Genomic DNA, 25,413 nt, shown 5'->3' on the forward strand with positions numbered 1-25,413 from the left:
TGAAGCATCGGAAACTAAAACTGGACTCACAGGAGAGGTTCAAATCACAGAAAGTTAGAGTGTCAGTCCTCTTGTACTTAAGTCGGCATTGTGCCTTTTGTATTAAATTCGGATGAAATTTCTGTGTTTCATCGTCAATAAGAAGGTCCAAGGGAGACAGTAAACTTGAAGTGAAGCATCGGAATCTAAAACTGGAAGCACAGGAGAGGTTCAAATCATAGAAAGTTAGAGTGTTAGTCCTCTTGTACTTAGGTCGGCATTGTGCCTTTTGCATTAAATTCGGATGTAATTTCTGTGTTTCATCGTTTATAAGAAGGTCCAAGGGATACAGTAAACCTGAAGTGAAGCATCGGAATCTAACACGGGACTCACAGGAGAGGTTCAAATAGTAGAAAGTTAGAGTGTCAGTCCTCTTGTACTTAAGTTGGCATTGTGCCTTTTGTATTAATTTCGGATGCAATTTCTGTGTTTCATCGTCAATAAGAAGGTCCAAGGGATACAGTACACCTGAAGTGAAGCCTCGGCAACAAAAATTGGACTCACAGGAGAGGTTCAAGTCATAGAAATTTAGAGTGTCAGTTCTCTTGTACTTAAGTCGGCATTGTGCCATTTGTATCAAATTCGGACGCAAATTCTGTGTTTCATCGGCAATAAGAAGGTCCAAGGGATACAGTAAATCTGAAGTGAAGCATCGGAAACTAAAACTGGACTCACAGGAGAGGTTCAAATCACAGAAAGTTAGAGTGTCAGTCCATTTGTACTTAAGTCGGCATTGTGCCTTTTGTATTAAATTCGGATGCAATTTCTGTGTTTCATCGTCAATAAGAAGGTCCAAGGGATTCAGTAAACCTGAAGTGAAGCATCGGAATCTGAAACTGTACTCACAGGAATGGTTCATATCATAGAAACTTAGACTGTCAGTCGTCTTGTACTTAAGTCGGCATTGTGCCTTTTGTATTAAAATCAGATGCAATTTCTGTGTTTCATCGTCAATAAGAAAGTCCAAGGATACAGTAAACCTGAAGTGAAGCATCGGAATCTAAAACTGATCTCACAGAAGAGGTACAAATCAGAGAAAGTTTGAGTGTCAGTCCTCTTGTACTTAAGTCGGCATTGTGCCTTTTGTATTAAATTCGGATGCAATTTCTGTGTTTCATCGTCAATAAGAAGGTCCAAGGGATACAGTAAACCTGAAGTGAAGCATTGGAATCTAAAACTGGAATCACAGGAGAGGTTCAAATCATAGAAAGATAGAGTGTCAGTCCTCTTGTACTTAAACTGGCATTGTGCATTTTGTATTAAATTCGGACGCAATTTCTGTGTTTCATCGTCGATAAGAAGAGCCAAGGGATACAGTAAACCTGAAGTGAAGCATCGGAATCTAAAACTGGACTCACAGGAGAGGTTCAAATCATAGAAAGTTAGAGTGTCACTCCTCTTGTGCTTAAACCGGCATTGTGCATTTTGTATTAAGTTCGGATGCAATTTCTGTGTTTCATCGTCAATAAGAAGGTCCAAGGGATAGAGTAAATCTGAAGTGAAGCATCGTAATCTAAAACTGGACTCACAGGAGAGGTTCAAATCATAGAAAGTTAGAGTGTCAGTCCTCTTGTACTTACGTCGGCATTGTGCCTTTTGTATTAAACTCGGATGCAATTTCTGTGTTTCATCGTCAATAAGAAGGTCCAAGGGATACAGTAAACCTGAAGTGAAGCATCGGAATCTAAAACTGGACTCACAGGAGAGGTTCAAATCATAGAAAGTTAGAGTGTCAGTCCTCTTGTACTTAAACCGGCATTGTGCATTTTGTATTAAATTCGGGCGCAATTTCTGTGTTTCATCGTCGATAAGAAGGGCCAAGGGATACAGTAAACCTGAAGTGAAGCATCGGAGTCTAAAACTGGACTCACAGGAGAGGTTCAAATTATAGAAAGTTAGAGTGTCAGTCCTCTTGTACTTAAGTTGGCATTGTGCCTTTTGTATTAAATTCGGATGCAATTTCTGAGTTTCATCGTCAATACGAAACTCCAAGGGATACAGAAAACCTGAAGTGAAGCATCGGAATCTAAAACTGGACTCACAGGAGTGGTTCAAATCATAGAGAGTTAGAGTGTCAGTCCTCTTGTACTTAAGTCGGCACTGTGCCTTTTGTATTAAATTCGTATGCAATTTCTGTGTTTCATCGTCAATAAGAAGGTCCAAGGGATACAGTACACCTGAAGTGAAGCCTCGGCAACAAAAATTGGACTCACAGGAGAGGTTCAAGTCATAAAAATTTAGAGTGTCAGTTCTCTTGTACTTAAGTCGGCATTGTGCCATTTGTATCAAATTCTGACGCAAATTCTGTGTTTCATCGGCAATAAGAAGGTCCAAGGGATACAGTAAATCTGAAGTGAAGCATCGGAAACTAAAACTGGACTCACAGGAGAGGTTCAAATCACAGAAAGTTAGAGTGTCAGTCCATTTGTACTTAAGTCGGCATTGTGCCTTTTGTATTAAATTCGGATGCAATTTCTGTGTTTCATCGCCAATAAGAAGGTCCAAGGGATTCAGTAAACCTGAAGTGAAGCATCGGAATCTGAAACTGTACTCACAGGAATGGTTCATATCATAGAAACTTAGACTGTCAGTCGTCTTGTACTTAAGTCGGCATTGTGCCTTTTGTATTAAAATCAGATGCAATTTCTGTGTTTCATCGTCAATAAGAAAGTCCAAGGATACAGTAAACCTGAAGTGAAGCATCGGAATCTAAAACTGGACTCACAGAAGAGGTACAAATGAGAGAAAGTTTGAGTGTCAGTCCTCTTGTACTTAAGTCGGCATTGTGCCTTTTGTATTAAATTCGGATGCAATTTCTGTGTTTCATCGTCGATAAGAAGGTCCAAGGGATACAGTAAACCTGAAGTGAAGCTTTGGAATCTAAAACTGGAATCACAGGAGAGGTTCAAATCATAGAAAGTTAGAGTGTCAGTGCTCTTGTACTTAAGCCGGCATTGTCCCTTTTTTATTAAATTCGGAAGCAATTTCTGTGTTTCATCGTCAATAAGAAGGTCCAAGGGATACAGTAAACCTGAAGTGAAGCATCGGAATCTAAAACTGGACTCATAGGAGAGGTTCAAATCATAGAAAGTTAGAGTGTCAGTCCTCTTGTACTTAAGTCGGCATTGTGCCTTTTGTATTAAATTCGAATGCAATTTCTGTGTTTCATCGTCAATAACAAGGTCCAAAGGAATACAGAAAAGCTGAAGTGAAGCATCGGAATCTAAAGGTGGAATCAGAGGAAAGGTTCAAATCAATGAAAGTTAGCGTGTCAGTCCTCTTGTACTTATGTCCGCATTGTGCATTTTGTATTAAATTCGGATGCAATTTCTGTGTTTCATCCTCAATATGAAGGTCCAAGGGATACAGTAAACCTGAAGTGAAGCCTCGGCAACAAAAACTGGACTCACAGGAGAGGTTCATATCATAGAAATTTAGAGTGTCAGTTCTCTTGTACTTAAGTCGGCATTGTGCCTTTTGTATTAAATTCGGACGCAATTTCTGTCTTTCATCGTCAATAAGAAGGTCCAAGGGATACAGAAAATCTGAAGATAAGCATCGGAATCTAAAACTGGACTCACAGGAGAGGTTCAAATCACAGAAAGTTAGAGTGTCAGTCCTCTTGTACTTAAGTCGGCATTGTGCCTTTTGTATTAAATTGGATGAAATTTCTGTGTTTCATCGTCAATAAGAAGGTCCAAGGGATACAGTAAAATTGAAGTGAAGCATCGGAATCTAAAACTGGAATCACAGGAGAGGTTCAAATCATATAAACTTAGATTTTCAGTCCACTTGTACTTAAGCCGGCATTGTGCCTTTTGTATTAAATTCGGATGCAATTTCTGTGTTTCATCGTCAATAAGAAGGTCGAAGGGATATAGTAAACCTGAAATGAAGCATCGGGATCTAAAACTGGACTCACAGGAGAGGTTCAAATCATAGAAAGTTAGAGTGTCAGTCCTCTTGTACTTAAGTCGGCATTGTGCCTTTTGTATTAAATTCGGATGCAATTTCTGAGTTTCAATGTCAATAAGAAGGTCCAAGGGATACAGTAAACCTGAAGTGAAGCATCGGAATCTAAAACTGGCCCCACAGGAGTGGTTCAAATCATAGAAAGTTACAGTGTCTGTCCTCTTGTACTTAAGTCGGCATTGTGCATGTTGTATTATATTTGCATGCAATTTCTGTGTTTCATCGTCAATAAGAAGGTCCAAGGGATACAGTAAACCTGAAGTGAAGCATCGGAATCTAAAACTGGACTCACAGGAGAGGTTCAAATAATCGGAAGTTAGAGTGTCAGTCCTCTTGTTCTTAAGTCGGCATCGTACCTTTTGTATTAAATTCGGATGCAATTTCTGTGTTTCATCGTCAATAAGAAGGTCCAAGGGATACAGTAAACCTGAAGTGAAGCCTCGGCAACAAAAACAGGACTCACAGGAGAGGTTCAAATCATAGAAAGTTAGAGTGTCAGTCCTCTTGTACTTAAGTCGGCATTGTGCCTTTTGTATTAATTTCGGATGCAATTTCTGGGTTTCATCGTCAATAAGAAGGTCTCAGGGATACAGTACAACTGAAGTGATGCCTCGGCAACAAAAATTGGTCTCACTGGAGAGGTTCAAATCACAGAAAGTTAGAGTGTCAGTCCTCTTGTACTTAAGTCGGCATTGTGCCTTTTGTATTAAATTCGGATGAAATTTCTGTGTTTCATCGTCAATAAGAAGGTCCAAGGGATACAGTAAACTTGAAGTGAAGCATCGGAATCTAAAACTGGAAGCACAGGAGAGGTTCAAATCATAGAAAGTTAGAGTGTTAGTCCTCTTGTACTTAGGTCGGCATTGTGCCTTTTGCATTAAATTCGGATGTAATTTCTGTGTTTCATCGTTTATAAGAAGGTCCAAGGGATACAGTAAACCTGAAGTGAAGCATCGGAATCTAACACGGGACTCACAGGAGTGGTTCAATTCATAGAAAGTTAGAGTGTCAGTCCTCTTGTACTTAAGTCAGCATTGTGCCTTCTGTATTAAATTCGGATGCAATTTCTGTGTTTCATCGTCAATAAGAAGGTCCAAGGGATACAGTAAATCTGAAGTGAAGCATCGTAATCTAAAACTGGACTCACAGGAGAGGTTCAAATCATAGAAAGTTAGAGTGTCAATCCTCTTGTACTTACGTCGGCATTGTGCCTTTTGTATTAAACTCGGATGCAATTTCTGTGTTTCATCGTCAATAAGAAGGTCCAAGGGATACAGTAAACCTGAAGTGAAGCATCGGAATCAAAAACTGGACTTACAGGAGAGGTTCAAATCATAGAAAGTTAGAGTGTCAGTCCTCTTGTACTTAAACCGGCATTGTGCATTTTGTATTAAATTCGGACGCAATTTCTGTGTTTCATCGTCGATAAGAAAGTCCAAGGGATACAGTAAACCTGAAGTGAAGCATCGGAATCTAAAACTGGACTCACAGGAGAGGTTCAAATAATAGAAAGTTAGAGTGTCAGTCCTCTTGTACTTAAGTTGGCATTGTGCCTTTTGTATTAAATTCGGATGCAATATCTGTGTTTCATCGTCAATAAGAAAGTCCAAGGGATACAGAAAACCTGAAGTGAAGCATCGGAATCTAAAACTGGACTCACAGGAGTGGTTCAAATCATAGGGTGTTAGAGTGTCAGTCCTCTTGTACTTAAGTCGGCACTGTGCCTTTTGTATTAAATTCGTATGCAATTTCTGTGTTTCATCGTCAATAAGATGGTCCAAGGGATACAGTACACCTGAAGTGAAGCCTCGGCAACAAAAATTGGACTCACAGGAGAGGTTCAAGTCATAGAAATTTAGAGTGTCAGTTCTGTTGTACTTAAGTCGGCATTGTGCCATTTGTATCAAAGTCGAACGCAAATTATGTGTTTCATCGGCAATAAGAAGGTCCAAGGGATACAGTAAATCTGAAGTGAAGCATCGGAAACTAAAACTGGACTCACAGGAGAGGTTCAAATCACAGAAAGTTAGAGTGTCAGTCCATTTGTACTTAAGTCGGCATTGTGCCTTTTGTATTAAAATCGGATGCAATTTCTGTGTTTCATCGTCAATAAGAAGGTTCAAAGGATACAGTAAACTTGAAGTGAAGCATCGGAATCTAAAACTGGAAGCTCAGGAGAGGTTCAAATCATAGAAAGTTAGAGTGTTAGTCCTCTTGTACTTAGGTCGGCATTGTGCCTTTTGATTAAAATCGGATGCAAGTACTGTGTTTCATCGTCAGTAAGAAAGCCCAAGGATACAGTAAACCTGAAGTGAAGCATCGGAATCCAAAAATGGACTCACAGAAGAGCTACACATCAGAGAAAGTTAGAGTGTCAGTCCTCTTGTACTTAAGTCGGCATTGTGCCTTTTGTATTAAATTCGGATGCAATTTCTGTGTTTCATCGTCAATAAGAAGGTCCAAGGGATACAGTAAACCTGAAGTGAAGCATTGGAATCTAAAACTGGAATCACAGGAGAGGTTGAAATCATACAAAGTTAGAGTGGCAGTGCTCTTGTACTTAAGCCAGCATTGTCCCTTTGTATTAAATTCGGATGCAATTTCTGTGTTTCATGTCAATAAGAAGGTCCAAGGGATACAGTAAACCTGAGTGAAGCATCGGAATCTAAAACTGGACTCACAGGAGAGGTTCAAATCACAGAAAGTTAGAGTGTCAGTCCTCTTGTACTTAATTCGGCATTGTGCCTTTTGTATTAAATTCGAATGCAATTTCTGTGTTTCATCGTCAATAAGAAGGTCCAAAGGAATACAGAAAACCTGAAGTGAAGCATCGGAATCTAAAAGTGGAATCAGAGGAGAGGTTCAATTCAATGAAAGTTAGAGAGTCAGTCCTCTTGTACTTAAGTCCGCATTGTGCCTTTTGTATTAAATTCCGATGCAATTTCTGTGTTTCATCGTCAATAAGAAGGTCCAAGGGATACAGTAAACCTGAAGTGAAGCCACGGCAACAAAAACTGGACTCACAGGAGAGGTTCATATCATTGAAATTTAGAGTGTCAGTTCTCTTGTACTTAAGTCGGCATTGTGCCTTTTGTATTAATTTCGGATGCAATTTCTGTGTTTCATCGTCAATAAGATGGTCCAAGGGATACAGTAAACCTGAAGTGAAGCCTCGGCAACACCAACTGGACTCAAAGGTGAGGTTCAAATCATAGATATTTAGAGTGTCAGTTCTCTTATACTTAAGTCGGCATTGTGCCTTTTGTATTAAATTCGGACGCAATTTCTGTGTTTCATCGTCAATAAGAAGGTCCAAGGGATACAGTAAATCTGAAGTGAAGCATCGGAATCTAAAACTGGACTCACAGGAGAGGTACAAATCACAGAAAGTTAGAGTGTCAGTCCTCTTGTACCTAAGTCGGCATTGTGCCTTTTGTATTAAATTGGATGCAATTTCTGTGTTTCATCGTCAATCAGAAGGTCGAAGGGATATAGTAAACCTGAACCGAAGCATCGGGATCTAAAAGTGGACTCACAGGAGAGGTTCAAATCATAGAAAGTTAGAGTGTCAGTCCTCTTGTACTTAAGTCGGCATTGTGCATGTTGTATTATATTTGCATGCAATTTCTGTGTTTCATCGTCAATAAGAAGGTCCAAGGGATACAGTAAACCTGAAGTGAAGCATCGGAATCTAAAACTGGACTCACAGGAGAGGTTCAAATAATCGGAAGTTAGAGTGTCAGTCCTCTTGTTCTTAAGTCGGCATTGTGGCTTTTGTATTAAATTCGGATGCCATTTCTGTGTTTCATCGTCAATAAGAAGGTCCAAGGGATACAGTAAACCTGAAGTGAAGCCTCGGCAACAAAAACAGGACTCACAGGAGAGGTTCAAATCATAGAAAGTTAGAGTGTCAGTCCTTTTGTACTTATGTCGGCATTGTGCCTTTTGTATTAATTTCGGATGCAATTTCTGTGTTTCATCGTCAATAAGAAAGTCTAAGGGATACAGTACACCTGAAGTGAAGCCTCGGGAACAAAAATTATTCTCACTGGAGAGGTTCAAATCATAGAAATTTAGAGTGTCAGTTCTCTTGTACTTACGTCGGCATTGTGCATTTTGTATTAAATTCTGACGCAATTTCTGTGTTTCATCGTCAATAAGAAGGTCCAAGGGATACAGTAAATCTGAAGTGAAGCATCGGAAACTAAAACTGGACTCACAGGAGAGGTTCAAAACACAGAAAGTTAGAGTGTCAGTCCTCTTGTACTTAAGTCGGCATTGTGCCTTTTGTATTAAATTCGGATGAAATTTCTGTGTTTCATCGTCAATAAGAAGGTCCAAGGGATACAGTAAACTTGAAGTGAAGCATCGGAATCTAAAACTGGAAGCACAGGAGAGGTTCAAATCATAGAAAGTTAGAGTGTTAGTCCTCTTGTACTTAGGTCGGCATTGTGCCTTTTGCATTAAATTCGGATGTAATTTCTGTGTTTCATCGTTTATAAGAAGGTCCAAGGGATACAGTAAACCTGAAGTGAAGCATCGGAATCTAACACGGGACTCACAGGAGTGGTTCAATTCCTAGAAAGTTAGAGTGTCAGTCCTCTTGTACTTAAGTCAGCATTGTGCCTTTTGTATTAAATTCGGATGCAATTTCTGTGTTTCATCGTCAATAAGAAGGTCCAAGGGATACAGTAAACCTGAAGTGAAGCATCGGAATCTAAAACTGGACTCACAGGAGAGGTTCAAATAATAGAAAGTTAGAGTGTCAGTACTCTTGTACTTAAGTTGGCATTGTGCCTTTTGTATTAAATTCGTATGCAATTTCTGTGTTTCATCGTCAATAAGAAGGTCCAAGGGATACAGTACACCTGAAGTGAAGCCTCGGCAACAAAAATTCGACTCACAGGAGAGGTTCAAATCACAGAAAGTTAGAGTGTCAGTCCATTTGTACTTAAGTCGGCATTGTGCCTTTTGTATTAAATTCGGATGCAATTTCTGTGTTTCATCGTCAATAAGAAGGTTCAAGGGATACAGTAAACTTGAAGTGAAGCATCGGAATCTAAAACTGGAAGCACAGGAGAGGTTCAAATCATAGAAAGTTAGAGTGTTAGTCCTCTTGTACTTAGGTCGGCATTGTGCCTTTTGTATTAAAATCGGATGCAATTACTGTGTTTCATCGTCAATAAGAAAGTCCAAGGAAACAGTAAACCTGAAGTGAAGCATCGGAATCTAAAACTGGACTCATAGAAGAGCTACAAATCAGAGAAAGTTAGAGTGTCAGTCTTCTTTTACTTAAGTCGGCATTGTGCCTTTTGTATTAAATTCGGAAGCAATTTCTGTGTTTCATCGTCAATAAGAAGGTCCGTGGGATACAGTAAACCTGAAGTGAAGCATCGGAATCTAAATCTGGACTCACAGGAGAGGTTCAAATCATAGAAAGTTAGAGTGTCAGTCCTCTTGTACTTAAGTCGGCATTGTGCCTTTTGTATTAAATTCGAATGCAATTTCTGTGTTTCATCGTCAATAAGAAGGTCCAAAGGAATACAGAAAACCTGAAGTGAAGCATCGGAATCTAAAAGTGGAATCAGAGGAGAGGTTCAAATCAATGAAAGTTAGAGTGTCAGTCCTCTTGTACTTAACTCCGCATTGTGCCTTTTGTATTAAATTCGAATGCAAATTCTGTGTTTCATCGTCAATAAGAAGGTCCAAAGGAATACAGAAAACCTGAAGTGAAGCATCGGAATCTAAAAGTGGAATCAGAGGAGAGGTTCAAATCAATGAAAGTTAGAGTGTCAGTCCTCTTGTACTTAAGTCCGCATTGTGCCTTTTGTATTAAATTCGGATGCAATTTCTGTGTTTCATCGTCAATAAGAAGGTCCAAGGGATACAGTAAACCTGAAGTGAAGCCCGGCAACAAAAACTGGACTCACAGGAGAGGTTCATATCATAGAAATTTAGAGTGTCAGTTCTCTTGTACTTAAGTCGGAATTGTGCCTTTTGTATTAATTTCAGATGCAATTTCTGTGTTTCATCGTCAATAAGAAGGTCCAAGGGATACAGTAAACCTGAAGTGAAGCCTCGGCAACACAAACTGGACTCAAAGGAGAGGTTCAAATCATAGAAATTTAGAGTGTCAGTTCTCTTGTACTTAAGTCGGCATTGTGCCCTTTGTATTAATTTCGGACGCAATTTCTGTGTTTCATCGTCAATAAAAAGGTCCAAGGGATACAGTAAATCTGAAGTGAAGCATCGGAATCTAAAACTGGACTCACAGGAGAGGTACAAATCACAGAAAGTTAGAGTGTCAGTCCTCTTGTACTTAAGTCGGCATTGTGCCTTTTGTATTAAATTGGATGCAATTTCTGTGTTTCATCGTCAATCAGAAGATCCAAGGGATACAGTAAAAATGAAGTGAAGCATCGGAATCTAAAACTGGAATCACAGGAGAGGTTCAAATCATATAAACTTAGATTGTCAGTCCACTTGTACTTAAGCCGGCATTGTGCCTTTTGTATTAAATTCGGATGCAATTTCTGTGTTTCATCGTCAATAAGAAGGTCGAAGGGATATAGTAAACCTGAATTGATGCATCGGGATCTAAAACTGGACTCACAGGAGAGGTTCAAATCATAGAAAGTTAGAGTGTCTGTCCTCTTGTACTTAAGTCGGCATTGTGCATGTTGTATTATATTGGCATGCAATTTCTGTGTTTCATCGTCAATAAGTAGGTCCAAGGGATACAGTAAACCTGAAGTGAAGCATCGGAATCTAAAACTGGACTCACAGGAGAGGTTCAAATAATCGGAAGTTAGAGTGTCAGTCCTCTTGTACTTAAGTCGGCATTGTGCCTTTTGTATTAAATTCGGATGCAATTTCTGTGTTTCATCGTCAATAAGAAGGTCCAAGGGATACAGTAAACCTGAAGTGAAGCCTCGGCAACAAAAACAGGACTCACAGGAGAGGTTCAAATCATAGAAAGTTAGAGTGTCAGTCCTCTTGTACCTAATTCGGCATTGTGCCTTTTGTATTAAATTCGTATGCAATTTCTGTGTTTCATTGTCAATAAGAAGGTCCAAGGGATTCAGTAAACCTGAAGTGCAGCATCGGAAACTAAAACCTGACTCACAGCAGAGGCTCAAATCATAGAAACTTATAGTGTCAATCCTCTTGTACTTAAGTCGGCATTGTGCCTTTTGTATTAATTTCGGATGCAATTTCTGTGTTTCATCGTCAATAAGAAGGTCTAAGGGATACAGTACACCTGAAGTGAAGCCTCGGCAACAAAAATTGGTCTCACAGGAGAGGTTCAAATCATAGAAATTTAGAGTGTCAGTTCTCTTGTACTTATGTCGGCATTGTGCCTTTTGTATTAAATTCGGACGCAATTTCTGTGTTTCATCGTCAATAAGAAGGTCCAAGGGATACAGTAAATCTGAAGTGAAGCATCGGAAACTAAAACTGGACTCACAGGAGAGGTTCAAATCACAGAAAATTAGAGTGTCAGTCCTCTCGTACTTAAGTCGGCATTGTCCCTTTTGTATTAAATTCGGATGAAATTTCTGTATTTCATCGTCAATAAGAAGGTCTAAGGGATACAGTAAACTTGAAGTGAAGCATCGGAATCTAAAACTGGAAGCACAGGAGAGGTTCAAATCATAGAAAGGTAGAGTGTTAGTCCTCTTGTACTTAGGTCGGCATTGTGCCTTTTGTATTAAATTCGGATGTAATTTCTGTGTTTCATCGTTTATAAGAAGGTCCAAGGGATACAGTAAACCTGAAGTGAAGCATCGGAATCTGACACGGGACTCACAGGAGTAGTTCAATTCATAGAAAGTAAGGGTGTCAGTCCTCTTGTACTTAAGTCAGCATTGTGCCTTTTGTATACATTCGGATGCAATTTCTGTGTTTCATCGTCAATAAGAAGGTCCAAGGGATACAGTAAATCTGAAGTGAAGCATCGGAATCTAAAACTGGACTCACAGTAGAGGTTCAAATCATAGAAAGTACAGTGTCAGTCCTCTTGTACTTACGTCGGTATTGTGCCTTTTGTATTAAACTCGGATGCAATTTCTGTGTTTCATCGTCAATAAGAAGGTCCAAGGGATACAGTAAACCTAAAGTGAAGCATCGGAATCTAAAACTGGACTCACAGGTGAGGTTCAAATCATAGAAAGTTAGAGTGTCAGTCCTCTTGTACTTAAGCCGGCATTGTGCATTTTGTATTAAATTCGGATGCAATTTCTGTGTTTCATCGTCGATAAGAAGGTCCAAGGGATACAGTAAACCTGAAGTGGAGCATCGGAATCTAAAACTGGACTCACAGGAGAGGTTCAAATAATAGAAAGTTAGAGTGTCAGTCCTCCTGTACTTAAGTCGGCATTGTGCCTTTTGTATTAAATTCGGATGCAATTTCTGTGTTTCATCGTCAATAAGAAAGTCCAAGGGATACAAAAAACCTGAAGTGAAGCATCGGAATCTAAAACTGGACTCACAGGAGTGGTTCAAATCATAGAGAGTTAGAGTGTCAGTCCTCTTGTACTTAAGTCGGCACTGTGCCTTTTGTATTAAATTCGTATGCAATTTCTGTGTTTCATCGTCAATAAGAAGGTCCAAGATATACAGTACACCTGAAGTGAAGCCTCAGCAACAAAAATTGGACTCACAGGAGAGGTTCAAGTCATAGAAATTTAGAGTGTCAGTTCTCTTGTACTTAAGTCGGCATTGTGCCATTTGAATTAAATTCGGACGCAAATTCTGTGTTTCATCGTCAATAAGAAGGTCCAAGGCATACAGTAAATCTGAAGTGAAGCATCGGAAACTAAAACTGGACTCACAGGAGAGGTTCAAATCACAGAAAGTGAGAGTGTCCGTCCATTTGTACTTAAGTCGGCATTGTGCCTTTTGTATTAAAATCGGATGCAATTTCTGTGTTTGATCGTCAATAAGAAAGTCCAAGGATACAGTAAACCTGAAGTGAAGCATCGGAATCTAAAACTGGAATCACAGGAGAGGTTCAAATCATAGAAAGTTAGAGTGTCAGTCCTCTTGTACTTAAGTCGGCATTGTGCCTTTTGTATTAAATTCGAATGCAATTTCTGTGTTTCATCGACAATAAGAAGGTCCAAAGGAATACAGAAAACCTGAAGTGAAGCATCGGAATCTAAAAGTGGAATCAGAGGAGAGGTTCAAATCAATGAAAGTTAGAGTGTCAGTCCTCTTGTACTTAAGTCGGCATTGTGCCTTTTGTATTAAATTCGGATGCAATTTCTGTGTGTCATCGTCAATAAGAAGGTCCAAGGGATACAGTAAACCTGAAGTGAAGCCTCGGCAACAAAAACTGGACTCACAGGAGAGGTTCATATCATAGAAATTTCGAGTGTCAGTTCTCTTGTACTTAAGTCGGCATTGTGCCTTTTGTATTAATTTCGGATGCAATTTCTGTGTTTCATCGTCAATAAGAAGGTCCAAGGGATACAGTAAACCTGTAGTGAAGCCTCGGCAACAAAAACTGGACTCACAGGAGAGGTTCAAATCATAGAAATTTAGAGTGTCAGTTCTTTTGTACTTAAGTCGGCATTCTGCCTTTTGTATTAAATTCGGACGCAATTTCTGTGTTTCATCGTCAATAAGAAGGTCCAAGGGATACAGTAAATCTGAAGTGAAGCATCGGAATCTAAAACTAGACTCACAGGAGAGGTTCAAATCACAGAAAGTTAGAGTGTCAGTCCTCTTGTACTTAAGTCGGCATTGTCCCTTTTGTATTAAATTCGGAAGCAATTTCTGTGTTTCATCGTCAATAAGAAGGTCCAAGGGATACAGTAAACCTGAAGTGAAGCATCGGAATCTAAAACTGGACTCACAGGAGAGGTTCAAATCATAGAAAGTTAGAGTGTCAGTCCTCTTGTACTTAAGTCGGCATTGTGCCTTTTGTATTAAATTCGAATGCAATTTCTGTGTTTCATCGTCAATAAGAAGGTCCAAAGGAATACAGAAAACCTGAAGTGAAGCATCGATTCTAAAAGTGGAATCAGAGGAGAGGTTCAAATGAATGAAAGTTAGAGTGTCAGTCCTCTTGTACTTAAGTCCGCATTGTGCCTTTTGTATTAAATTCGGATGCAATTTCTGTGTTTCATCGTCAATAAGAAGGTCCAAGGGATACAGTAAAACTGAAGTGAAGCATCGGAATCTAAAACTTGACTCACAGGTGAGGTTCAAATCATAGAAAGTTAGAGTGTCGGTCCTTTTGTACTTAAGTCGGCATTGTGTATGTTGTATTATAATTGCATGCAATTTCTGTGTTTCATCGTCAATAAGAAGGTCCAAGGGATACAGTAAACCTGACGTGAAGCATCGGAATCTAAAACTGGACTCACAGGAGAGGTTCAAATAATCGGAAGTTAGAGTGTCAGTCCTCTTGTACTTAAGTCGGCATTGTGCCTTTTGTATTAAATTCGAATGCAATTTCTGTGTTTCATCGACAATAAGAAGGTCCAAAGGAATACAGAAAACCTGAAGTGAAGCATCGGAATCTAAAAGTGGAATCAGAGGAGAGGTTCAAATCAATGAAAGTTAGAGTGTCAGTCCTCTTGTACTTAAGTCGGCATTGTGCCTTTTGTATTAAATTCGGATGCAATTTCTGTGTGTCATCGTCAATAAGAAGGTCCAAGGGATACAGTAAACCTGAAGTGAAGCCTCGGCAACAAAAACTGGACTCACAGGAGAGGTTCATATCATAGAAATTTCGAGTGTCAGTTCTCTTGTACTTAAGTCGGCATTGTGCCTTTTGTATTAATTTCGGATGCAATTTCTGTGTTTCATCGTCAATAAGAAGGTCCAAGGGATACAGTAAACCTGTAGTGAAGCCTCGGCAACACAAACTGGACTCAAAGGAGAGGTTCAAATCATAGAAATTTAGAGTGTCAGTTCTCTTGTACTTAAGTCGGCATTGTGCCCTTTGTATTAATTTCGGACGCAATTTCTGTGTTTCATCGTCAATAAAAACGTCCAAGGGATACAGTAAATCTGAAGTGAAGCATCGGAATCTAAAACTGGACTCACAGGAGAGGTACAAATCACAGAAAGTTAGAGTGTCAGTCCTCTTGTACTTAAGTCGGCATTGTGCCTTTTGTATTAAATTGGATGCAATTTCTGTGTTTCATCGTCAATCAGAAGATCCAAGGGATACAGTAAAAATGAAGTGAAGCATCGGAATCTAAAACTGGAATCACAGGAGAGGTTCAAATCATATAAACTTAGATTGTCAGTCCACTTGTACTTAAGCCGGCATTGTGCCTTTTGTATTAAATTCGGATGCAATTTCTGTGTTTCATCGTCAATAAGAAGGTCGAAGGGATATAGTAAACCTGAATTGATGCATCGGGATCTAAAACTGGACTCACAGGAGAGGTTCAAATCATAGAAAGTTAGAGTGTCTGTCCTCTTGTACTTAAGTCGGCATTGTGCATGTTGTATTATATTGGCATGCAATTTCTGTGTTTCATCGTCAATAAGTAGGTCCAAGGGATACAGTAAACCTGAAGTGAAGCATCGGAATCTAAAACTGGACTCACAGGAGAGGTTCAAATAATCGGAAGTTAGAGTGTCAGTCCTCTTGTACTTAAGTCGGCATTGTGCCTTTTGTATTAAATTCGGATGCAATTTCTGTGTTTCATCGTCAATAAGAAGGTCCAAGGGATACAGTAAACCTGAAGTGAAGCCTCGGCAACAAAAACAGGACTCACAGGAGAGGTTCAAATCATAGAAAGTTAGAGTGTCAGTCCTCTTGTACCTAATTCGGCATTGTGCCTTTTGTATTAAATTCGTATGCAATTTCTGTGTTTCATTGTCAATAAGAAGGTCCAAGGGATTCAGTAAACCTGAAGTGCAGCATCGGAAACTAAAACCTGACTCACAGCAGAGGCTCAAATCATAGAAACTTATAGTGTCAATCCTCTTGTACTTAAGTCGGCATTGTGCCTTTTGTATTAATTTCGGTTGCAATTTCTGTGTTTCATCGTCAATAAGAAGGTCTAAGGGATACAGTACACCTGAAGTGAAGCCTCGGCAACAAAAATTGGTCTCACAGGAGAGGTTCAAATCATAGAAATTTAGAGTGTCAGTTCTCTTGTACTTATGTCGGCATTGTGCCTTTTGTATTAAATTCGGACGCAATTTCTGTGTTTCATCGTCAATAAGAAGGTCCAAGGGATACAGTAAATCTGAAGTGAAGCATCGGAAACTAAAACTGGACTCACAGGAGAGGTTCAAATCACAGAAAATTAGAGTGTCAGTCCTCTCGTACTTAAGTCGGCATTGTCCCTTTTGTATTAAATTCGGATGAAATTTCTGTATTTCATCGTCAATAAGAAGGTCTAAGGGATACAGTAAACTTGAAGTGAAGCATCGGAATCTAAAACTGGAAGCACAGGAGAGGTTCAAATCATAGAAAGGTAGAGTGTTAGTCCTCTTGTACTTAGGTCGGCATTGTGCCTTTTGTATTAAATTCGGATGTAATTTCTGTGTTTCATCGTTTATAAGAAGGTCCAAGGGATACAGTAAACCTGAAGTGAAGCATCGGAATCTGACACGGGACTCACAGGAGTAGTTCAATTCATAGAAAGTAAGGGTGTCAGTCCTCTTGTACTTAAGTCAGCATTGTGCCTTTTGTATACATTCGGATGCAATTTCTGTGTTTCATCGTCAATAAGAAGGTCCAAGGGATACAGTAAATCTGAAGTGAAGCATCGGAATCTAAAACTGGACTCACAGTAGAGGTTCAAATCATAGAAAGTACAGTGTCAGTCCTCTTGTACTTACGTCGGTATTGTGCCTTTTGTATTAAACTCGGATGCAATTTCTGTGTTTCATCGTCAATAAGAAGGTCCAAGGGATACAGTAAACCTAAAGTGAAGCATCGGAATCTAAAACTGGACTCACAGGTGAGGTTCAAATCATAGAAAGTTAGAGTGTCAGTCCTCTTGTACTTAAGCAGGCATTGTGCATTTTGTATTAAATTCGGATGCAATTTCTGTGTTTCATCGTCGATAAGAAGGTCCAAGGGATACAGTAAACCTGAAGTGGAGCATCGGAATCTAAAACTGGACTCACAGGAGAGGTTCAAATAATAGAAAGTTAGAGTGTCAGTCCTCCTGTACTTAAGTCGGCATTGTGCCTTTTGTATTAAATTCGGATGCAATTTCTGTGTTTCATCGTCAATAAGAAAGTCCAAGGGATACAAAAAACCTGAAGTGAAGCATCGGAATCTAAAACTGGACTCACAGGAGTGGTTCAAATCATAGAGAGTTAGAGTGTCAGTCCTCTTGTACTTAAGTCGGCACTGTGCCTTTTGTATTAAATTCGTATGCAATTTCTGTGTTTCATCGTCAATAAGAAGGTCCAAGATATACAGTACACCTGAAGTGAAGCCTCAGCAACAAAAATTGGACTCACAGGAGAGGTTCAAGTCATAGAAATTTAGAGTGTCAGTTCTCTTGTACTTAAGTCGGCATTGTGCCATTTGAATTAAATTCGGACGCAAATTCTGTGTTTCATCGTCAATAAGAAGGTCCAAGGCATACAGTAAATCTGAAGTGAAGCATCGGAAACTAAAACTGGACTCACAGGAGAGGTTCAAATCACAGAAAGTGAGAGTGTCCGTCCATTTGTACTTAAGTCGGCATTGTGCCTTTTGTATTAAAATCGGATGCAATTTCTGTGTTTGATCGTCAATAAGAAAGTCCAAGGATACAGTAAACCTGAAGTGAAGCATCGGAATCTAAAACTGGAATCACAGGAGAGGTTCAAATCATAGAAAGTTAGAGTGTCAGTCCTCTTGTACTTAAGTCGGCATTGTGCCTTTTGTATTAAATTCGAATGCAATTTCTGTGTTTCATCGACAATAAGAAGGTCCAAAGGAATACAGAAAACCTGAAGTGAAGCATCGGAATCTAAAAGTGGAATCAGAGGAGAGGTTCAAATCAATGAAAGTTAGAGTGTCAGTCCTCTTGTACTTAAGTCGGCATTGTGCCTTTTGTATTAAATTCGGATGCAATTTCTGTGTGTCATCGTCAATAAGAAGGTCCAAGGGATACAGTAAACCTGAAGTGAAGCCTCGGCAACAAAAACTGGACTCACAGGAGAGGTTCATATCATAGAAATTTCGAGTGTCAGTTCTCTTGTACTTAAGTCGGCATTGTGCCTTTTGTATTAATTTCGGATGCAATTTCTGTGTTTCATCGTCAATAAGAAGGTCCAAGGGATACAGTAAACCTGTAGTGAAGCCTCGGCAACAAAAACTGGACTCACAGGAGAGGTTCAAATCATAGAAATTTAGAGTGTCAGTTCTTTTGTACTTAAGTCGGCATTCTGCCTTTTGTATTAAATTCGGACGCAATTTCTGTGTTTCATCGTCAATAAGAAGGTCCAAGGGATACAGTAAATCTGAAGTGAAGCATCGGAATCTAAAACTAGACTCACAGGAGAGGTTCAAATCACAGAAAGTTAGAGTGTCAGTCCTCTTGTACTTAAGTCGGCATTGTCCCTTTTGTATTAAATTCGGAAGCAATTTCTGTGTTTCATCGTCAATAAGAAGGTCCAAGGGATACAGTAAACCTGAAGTGAAGCATCGGAATCTAAAACTGGACTCACAGGAGAGGTTCAAATCATAGAAAGTTAGAGTGTCAGTCCTCTTGTACTTAAGTCGGCATTGTGCCTTTTGTATTAAATTCGAATGCAATTTCTGTGTTTCATCGTCAATAAGAAGGTCCAAAGGAATACAGAAAACCTGAAGTGAAGCATCGATTCTAAAAGTGGAATCAGAGGAGAGGTTCAAATGAATGAAAGTTAGAGTGTCAGTCCTCTTGTACTTAAGTCCGCATTGTGCCTTTTGTATTAAATTCGGATGCAATTTCTGTGTTTCATCGTCAATAAGAAGGTCCAAGGGATACAGTAAAACTGAAGTGAAGCATCGGAATCTAAAACTTGACTCACAGGTGAGGTTCAAATCATAGAAAGTTAGAGTGTCGGTCCTTTTGTACTTAAGTCGGCATTGTGTATGTTGTATTATAATTGCATGCAATTTCTGTGTTTCATCGTCAATAAGAAGGTCCAAGGGATACAGTAAACCTGACGTGAAGCATCGGAATCTAAAACTGGACTCACAGGAGAGGTTCAAATAATCGGAAGTTAGAGTGTCAGTCCTCTTGTACTTAGGTCGGCATTGTATCTTTTGTATTAAATTCGGATCCAATTTCTGTGTTTCATCGTCAATAAGAAGGTCCAAGGGATACAGTAAACCTGAAGGGAAGCATCGGAATCTAAAACTGGACTCACAGGTGAGGTTCAAATCATAGAAAGTTAGAGTGTCAGTCCTCTTGTACTTAAGCCGGCATTGTGTATTTTGTATTAAATTCGGATGCAATTTCTGTGTTTCATCGTCGATAAGAAGGTCCAAGGGAGACAGTAAACCTGAAGTGAAGCATCGGAATCTAAAACTGGACTCACAGGAGAGGTTCAAATAATAGAAACTTTGAGTGTCAGTCCTCTTGTACTTAAGTTGGCATTGTGCCTTTTGTATTAAATTCGGATGCAATTTCTGTGTTTCATCGTCAATAAGAAAGTCCAAGGGATACAGAAAACCTGAAGTGAAGCATCGGAATCTAAAACTGGACTCACAGGAGTGGTTCAAATCATAGAGAGTTAGAGTGTCAGTCCTCTTGTACTTAAGTCGGCACTGTGCCTTTTGTATTAAATTCGTATGCAATTTCTGTGTTTCATCGTCAATAAGAAGGTCCAAGGGATAAAGTACACCTGAAGTGAAGCCTCGGCAACAAAAATTGGACTCACAGGAGAGGTTCAAGTCATAGAAATTTAGAGTGTCAGTTCTCTTGTACTTAAGTCGGCATTGTGCCATTTGTATTAAATTCGGACGCAAATTCTGTGTTTCATCGTCAATAAGAAGGTCCAAGGGATACAGTATATCTGAAGTGAAGCATGGGAAACTAAAACTGGACTCACAGGAGAGGTTCAAATCAAGGAAAGTTAAAGTGTCAGTCCATTTGTACTTCAGTCGGCATTGTGCCTTTTGTATTAAATTCGGATGCAATTTCTGTGTTTCATCGTCAATAAGAAGGTCCAAGGGATACAGTAAATCTGAAGTGAAGCATCGGAATCTAAAACTGGACTCACAGGAGAGGTACAAATCACAGAAAGTTAGAGTGTCAGTCCTCTTGTACTTAAGTCGGCATTGTGCCTTTTGTATTAAATTGGATGCAATTTCTGTGTTTCATCGTCAATCAGAAGATCCAAGGGATACAGTAAAAATGAAGTGAAGCATCGGAATCTAAAACTGGAATCACAGGAGAAGTTCAAATCATATAAACTTAGATTGTCAGTCCACTTGTACTTAAGCCGGCATTGTGCCTTTTGTATTAAATTCGGATGCAATTTCTGTGTTTCATCGTCAATAAGAAGGTCGAAGGGATATAGTAAACCTGAATTGATGCATCGGGATCTAAAACTGGACTCACAGGAGAGGTTCAAATCATAGAAAGTTAGAGTGTCTGTCCTCTTGTACTTAAGTCGGCATTGTGCATGTTGTATTATATTGGCATGCAATTTCTGTGTTTCATCGTCAATAACAAGGTCGAAGGGATATAGTAAACCTGAATTGATGCATCGGGATCTAAAACTGGACTCACAGGAGAGGTTCAAATCATAGAAAGTTAGAGTGTCTGTCCTCTTGTACTTATGTCGGCATTGTGCCTTTTGTATTAAATTCGGACGCAATTTCTGTGTTTCATCGTCAATAAGAAGGTCCAAGGGACACAGTAAATCTGAAGTGAAGCATCGGAAACTAAAACTGGACTCACAGGAGAGGTTCAAATCACAGAAAATTAGAGTGTCAGTCCTCTCGTACTTAAGTCGGCATTGTCCCTTTTGTATTAAATTCGGATGAAATTTCTGTATTTCATCGTCAATAAGAAGGTCTAAGGGATACAGTAAACTTGAAGTGAAGCATCGGAATCTAAAACTGGAAGCACAGGAGAGGTTCAAATCATAGAAAGTTAGAGTGTTAGTCCTCTTGTACTTAGGTCGGCATTGTGCCTTTTGTATTAAATTCGGATGTAATTTCTGTGTTTCATCGTTTATAAGAAGGTCCAAGGGATACAGTAAACCTGAAGTGAAGCATCGGAATCTGACACGGGACTCACAGGAGTAGTTCAATTCATAGAAAGTAAGGGTGTCAGTCCTCTTGTACTTAAGTCAGCATTGTGCCTTTTGTATTACATTCGGATGCAATTTCTGTGTTTCATCGTCAATAAGAAGGTCCAAGGGATACAGTAAATCTGAAGTGAAGCATCGGAATCTAAAACTGGACTCACAGTAGAGGTTCAAATCATAGAAAGTACAGTGTCAGTCCTCTTGTACTTACGTCGGTATTGTGCCTTTTGTATTAAACTCGGATGCAATTTCTGTGTTTCATCGTCAATAAGTAGGTCCAAGGGATACAGTAAACCTGAAGTGAAGCATCGGAATCTAAAACTGGACTCACAGGTGAGGTTCAAATCATAGAAAGTTAGAGTGTCAGTCCTCTTGTACTTAAGCCGGCATTGTGCATTTTGTATTAAATTCGGATGCAATTTCTGTGTTTCATCGTCGATAAGAAGGTCCAAGGGATACAGTAAACCTGAAGTGAAGCATCGGAATCTAAAACTGGACTCACAGGAGAGGTTCAAATAATAGAAAGTTAGAGTGTCAGTCCTCTTGTACTTAAGTCGGCATTGTGCCTTTTGTATTAAATTCGGATGCAATTTCTGTGTTTCATCGTCAATAAGAAAGTCCAAGGGATACAAAAAACCTGAAGTGAAGCATCGGAATCTAAAACTGGACTCACAGGAGTGGTTCAAATCATAGAGAGTTAGAGTGTCAGTCCTCTTGTACTTAAGTCGGCACTGTGCCTTTTGTATTAAATTCGTATGCAATTTCTGTGTTTCATCGTCAATAAGAAGGTCCAAGATATACAGTACACCTGAAGTGAAGACTCAGCAACAAAAATTGGACTCACAGGAGAGGTTCAAGTCATAGAAATTTAGAGTGTCAGTTCTCTTGTACTTAAGTCGGCATTGTGCCATTTGAATTAAATTCGGACGCAAATTCTGTGTTTCATCGTCAATAAGAAGGTCCAAGGGATACAGTAAATCTGAAGTGAAGCATCGGAAACTAAAACTGGACTCACAGGAGAGGTTCAAATCACAGAAAGTGAGAGTGTCCGTCCATTTGTACTTAAGTCGGCATTGTGCCTTTTGTATTAAAATCGGATGCAATTTCTGTGTTTGATCGTCAATAAGAAAGTCCAAGGATACAGTAAACCTGAAGTGAAGCATCGGAATCTAAAACTGGAATCACAGGAGAGGTTCAAATCATAGAAAGTTAGAGTGTCAGTCCTCTTGTACTTAAGTCGGCATTGTGCCTTTTGTATTAAATTCGGATGCAATTTCTGTGTGTCATCGTCAATAAGAAGGTCCAAGGGATACAGTAAACCTGAAGTGAAGCCTCGGCAACAAAAACTGGACTCACAGGAGAGGTTCATATCATAGAAATTTCGAGTGTCAGTTCTCTTGTACTTAAGTCGGCATTGTGCCTTTTGTATTAATTTCGGATGCAATTTCTGTGTTTCATCGTCAATAAGAAGGTCCAAGGGATACAGTAAACCTGTAGTGAAGCCTCGGCAACAAAAACTGGACTAACAGGAGAGGTTCAAATCATAGAAATTTAGAGTGTCAGTTCTCTTGTACTTAAGTCGGCATTCTGCCTTTTGTATTAAATTCGGACGCAATTTCTGTGTTTCATCGTCAATAAGAAGGTCCAAGGGATACAGTAAATCTGAAGTGAAGCATCGGAATCTAAAACTAGACTCACAGGAGAGGTTCAAATCACAGAAAGTTAGAGTGTCAGTCCTCTTGTACTTAAGTCGGCATTGTCCCTTTTGTATTAAATTCGGAAGCAATTTCTGTGTTTCATCGTCAATAAGAAGGTCCAAGGGATACAGTAAACCTGAAGTGAAGCATCGGAATCTAAAACTGGACTCACAGGAGAGGTTCAAATCATAGAAAGTTAGAGTGTCAGTCCTCTTGTACTTAAGTCGGCATTGTGCCTTTTGTATTAAATTCGAATGCAATTTCTGTGTTTCATCGTCAATAAGAAGGTCCAAAGGAATACAGAAAACCTGAAGTGAAGCATCGATTCTAAAAGTGGAATCAGAGGAGAGGTTCAAATGAATGAAAGTTAGAGTGTCAGTCCTCTTGTACTTAAGTCCGCATTGTGCCTTTTGTATTAAATTCGGATGCAATTTCTGTGTTTCATCGTCAATAAGAAGGTCCAAGGGATACAGTAAAACTGAAGTGAAGCATCGGAATCTAAAACTTGACTCACAGGTGAGGTTCAAATCATAGAAAGTTAGAGTGTCGGTCCTTTTGTACTTAAGTCGGCATTGTGTATGTTGTATTATAATTGCATGCAATTTCTGTGTTTCATCGTCAATAAGAAGGTCCAAGGGATACAGTAAACCTGAAGTGAAGCATCGGAATCTAAAACTGGACTCACAGGAGAGGTTCAAATAATCGGAAGTTAGAGTGTCAGTCCTCTTGTACTTAGGTCGGCATTGTATCTTTTGTATTAAATTCGGATCCAATTTCTGTGTTTCATCGTCAATAAGAAGGTCCAAGGGATACAGTAAACCTGAATGGAAGCATCGGAATCTAAAACTGGACTCACAGGTGAGGTTCAAATCATAGAAAGTTAGAGTGTCAGTCCTCTTGTACTTAAGCCGGCATTGTGCATTTTGTATTAAATTCGGATGCAATTTCTGTGTTTCATCGTCGATAAGAAGGTCCAAGGGAGACAGTAAACCTGAAGTGAAGCATCGGAATCTAAAACTGGACTCACAGGAGAGGTTCAAATAATAGAAACTTATAGTGTCAGTCCTCTTGTACTTAAGTTGGCATTGTGCCTTTTGTATTAAATTCGGATGCAATTTCTGTGTTTCATCGTCAATAAGAAAGTCCAAGGGATACAGAAAACCTGAAGTGAAGCATCGGAATCTAAAACTGGACTCACAGGAGTGGTTCAAATCATAGAGAGTTAGAGTGTCAGTCCTCTTGTACTTAAGTCGGCACTGTGCCTTTTGTATTAAATTCGTATGCAATTTCTGTGTTTCATCGTCAATAAGAAGGTCCAAGGGATAAAGTACACCTGAAGTGAAGCCTCGGCAACAAAAATTGGACTCACAGGAGAGGTTCAAGTCATAGAAATTTAGAGTGTCAGTTCTCTTGTACTTAAGTCGGCATTGTGCCATTTGTATTAAATTCGGACGCAAATTCTGTGTTTCATCGTCAATAAGAAGGTCCAAGGGATACAGTATATCTGAAGTGAAGCATGGGAAACTAAAACTGGACTCACAGGAGAGGTTCAAATCAAGGAAAGTTAGAGTGTCAGTCCATTTGTACTCAAGTCGGCATTGTGCCTTTTGTATTAAATTCGGATGCAATTTCTGTGTTTCATCGTCAATAAGAAGGTTCAAGGGATACAGTAAACTTGAAGTGAAGCATCGGAATCTAAAACTGGAAGCACAGGAGAGGTTCAAATCATAGAAAGTTAGAGTGTTAGTCCTCTTGTACTTAGGTCGGCATTTTGCCTTTTGTATTAAAATCGGATGCAATTTCTGTGTTTCATCGTCAATAAGAAAGTCCAAGGATACAGTAGACCTGAAGTGAAGCATCGGAATCTAAAACTGGACTCACAGAAGGGGTACAAATCAGAGAAACTTAGAGTGTCAGTCCTCTTGTACTTAAGTCGGCATTGTGCCTTCTGTATTAAATTCGGATCCAATTTCTGTGTTTCATCGTCAATAAGAAGGTCCAAGGGATACAGTAAGCCTGAAGTGAAGCATTGGAATCTAAAACTGGAATCACAGGAGAGGTTCAAATCATAGAAAGTTAGAGTGTCAGTGCTCTTGTACTTAAGCCGGCATTGTCCCTTTTGTATTAAATTCGGAAGCAATTTCTGTGTTTCATCGTCAATAAGAAAGTCCAAGTGATACAGTAAACCTGAAGTGAAGCATCGGAATCTAAAACTGGACTCACAGGAGAGATTCAAATCATAGAAAGTTACAGTGTCTGTCCTCTTGTACTTAAGTCCGCATTGTGCCTTTTGTATTAAATTCGGATGCAATTTCTGTGTTTCATCGTCAATAAGAAGGTCCAAGGGATACAGTAAACCTGAAGTGAAGCCTCGGCAACAAAAACTGGACTCACAGGAGAGGTTCATATCATAGAAATTTAGAGTGTCAGTTCTCTTGTACTTAAGTCGGCATTGTGCCTGTTGCATTAATTTCGGATGCAATTT

Source organism: Schistocerca serialis, chromosome 3, assembly GCF_023864345.2.
Source record: "Schistocerca serialis cubense isolate TAMUIC-IGC-003099 chromosome 3, iqSchSeri2.2, whole genome shotgun sequence".
In the NCBI taxonomy this organism is placed as follows: domain Eukaryota; kingdom Metazoa; phylum Arthropoda; class Insecta; order Orthoptera; family Acrididae; genus Schistocerca; species Schistocerca serialis.